General features: G+C 39.2%; 1 pseudogene; it reads left to right on the top strand.

Annotated features, from left to right (window-relative positions):
• Nucleotides 1-969: 969 nt before the first annotated feature.
• On the top strand, nucleotides 970-1,757 carry LOC116738800 (annotated as a pseudogene).
• Nucleotides 1,758-2,959: the final 1,202 nt, after the last annotated feature.

Here is a 2,959-nt window from a genome sequence, read left to right on the forward strand (position 1 = left end):
TTAAACTCCCTCCCTTTGAGGTCTCTTAACCAGTGGGTCGTTTCCAGCACCCTGATTATCTAAATCAGTGATCTGCAAACTAGAGCTCGCATTCACATACATAAAGAGTTTCCAGGAAGTACATATTAGTGCACAGTTTCAGCAGGATCAGTTTCTAGATTTTCAATTTCTGTTTAAACTCGTTCCTCATTGATATGGGTGACAACATGGTTGCTCAAGCTGAGTTTTCCTGGACCACTAATTATCCCTGTCCAACTTAATGAAAGAAAAACTCACCTCTCGTCCATTCTAAACTTCCTTCAATGCATTGCCCCAGAGTGTTAAAAAAAAAAAAAAAAAACAGGGCACTAAAAATGCAACAATTAAATATTGTGTTTGTGATAAGAAAGTGAGTGTCTCTAATGGACTAGGGAAAAGAATATTCACAAGTCAGGTGGTTTCCAATTCTTTGCTTTCTACAAAATGGAAGATGTTAGTTGATGGATCATTAAGAATCATTTTTAGTGAACAATAACTATTGACTGCTACTGATATAATCCCCCTTTCAGTTCTATCCACTTACTTATATGAATGCAGTTTCTCAATATTTATACCTATAAAAAATAAAAACATTAACTTACACTAGCAGTAAGTAATATCCTTCCAAGAATACAGAAACAAACAGAAAAAATAGCCTCGTCTGTTTTATCAAGATATGCGTTTGCAATAAAATTTTATTCCACTGAATAGCTATCAAAATGTGTAATATATTTGCATTGTTTTGACCAATTCTATAGTAATGCTATATAGAATAATGATTCAATTTAAAATAGACTTTTAACACCTAGAACCTTATGCTAGTACATAAAACAAAAGTTTTAAATGGCTGTTTTTACTTTCTTTTTCTTTTTCCTTAAGAGCGAGTGGCCCTTGTCGTGGCAGTTTGGGGTGGGCACCGCCAAGGTGAGGGGGGTCTCACCTCCTGCACGCTGGTAGGCTGATTGTTCCATTATGGGTGGAGGGGATGATGGTAACCTTGTTATCAAAAAGAGGTTTGTGTCTGAGGCAGAATTAGATGAACGACACAAAAGGAGGCAAGAAGAATGGGAGAAAGTTCGAAAACCTGAAGATCCAGGAGAATGCCCAGAGGAGGTTTATGACCCTCGGTCTCTGTATGAAAGGCTAACAGGAAGAGAAAGATAGGAAGCAGCAAGAGTATGAAGAACGGTTCAAATTCAAAAACATGGTAAGAGGCTTAGATGAAGATGAGACCAACTTCCTTGATGAGGTTTCTTGGCAGCAGGAACTAATAGAAAAGCAGGGAAGAGAAGAACTGAAAGCACTGAAGGAATACAGAAGTAATCTCAACAAGGTTGGAATTTCTCAAGAAAACAAGAAGGAAGTGGAGAAGTAAGTGGCTGTGAAACCCACAGAAACCAAGACCAAGTTCTCCCAGGCAAAGCTGTCGGCAGGAGCTGTGAAGCATAAGAGCTCAGAGAGTGGCAACAGTGTGAAAAGACTGCAATCGGACCCTGACCCAGATGACAAGAATCAATAAGCCCCGTCCTGCTTGTCTCGTGGAAGCACATCTCTGAGTGGTCCCTCCCTCCATCGACTGCCCCTCCGTTGCTGTCTGTATCGGCATCCTCCCAGGTTTGGGCGCCTACTCTGGGAGCAGCGACTCTGAGTCCAGCTCAGACAGCGAAGGCACCATCAACGCCACCGGCAAGATGGTCTCCTCCATCTTCCGAGCCAACACCTTCCTCGAGGCCCCCTAGTTCCTCTGTTCTTACCGCAGGGAGCTCCTCCCCAAGAGTAGACTGGACAGTTTATTCTGCCTACAGGCATTATCTCCCACGGAAAAGTCCTTTGCCTGCTCCGTGTGCACGCCATGACATTTTTAACCTCATCTAAAAATGTGCCAGAATCCACTTGTGGCCCGACTTGTGTTTGTTTTCTCTTTCTACTCCAGTACGGATGCCCAAACCTGTCCCACGGCCTCTGTCCTCACTGATGTAGTAGGGCAGAGGTCAGGGCCCAGCAGAAACTCCACTAAAAATGCCCTGGGAAGATAGGTACCAAGCGGCTTGCAAAGGGTTTGGGTTCTGTTGCTTTCTTGTTTTTTTGGTTTTTGTTTCTTTTTTTCCTTTCCCAACACCACAAAGAAGCAAGGACAGTTATTGAACAGGTATCATCATTTAAACATTCTATTCTAGATGAAGGCGCCATTTAATTATACTGCATTGTGGAGTGTGCAGGGGGGAGAGAAGGTCCCAGGTGATGGAATGGCGCACTGCCGTGGAACTAACCTATTCTTGATGTTGTGTGACTAAAGATTCTAAACTACAAAAAAAAAAAAAAAAAGCAAAACAAACAAGCAAATTTTAAATGTATTTTAAGAGAATTACGATAATAATCAAAATATTTGAACCGTATTATTTTATATTTAGATAAAATTCTGTGGGACTAGTAAAATGAAATTTTTATTTCAAGGAGAAAAAAATGTAAAATTTATGACCATTAAAAAGGAAATGTTTGTGCAATTTTTAAATATTTAATCACTATAATATTAAAATTCAAATGGATATGGTGAAAAGAATGATATAATAATTTTGTATTTACTGAGATTTTCCTTTATTAAAAACATGTTGTTTTACTTTATTGAGAATAATTATAATAGCTACTTTAAAATCATTGTCTGTTAGTTCCAACATCCATTTAATCTCAGCGTCTGATCTGCTTCATGTTCTTTTCTTTTGAGAATATGCTTTATTTCCTTATTCCTTCATGTGAAACGTAACTTGGAATTCTATGCCGAACATTATGAATGCCATAGTGTGGAAAATATGGATTCTGTTATTTTTCTCCAAAGAGGAAATTTGTTTTAGCAGGTATTTTTCCTTGGCTGGGCTTGAATTGCAAACTCTGTTTCTTATATGGCAACTTGGGTCTCTTCAGATCTTTTTCATCTTTAGCTGGC

Source organism: Phocoena sinus, chromosome 1 (assembly GCF_008692025.1).
Source record: "Phocoena sinus isolate mPhoSin1 chromosome 1, mPhoSin1.pri, whole genome shotgun sequence".
Classification (NCBI taxonomy): domain Eukaryota; kingdom Metazoa; phylum Chordata; class Mammalia; order Artiodactyla; family Phocoenidae; genus Phocoena; species Phocoena sinus.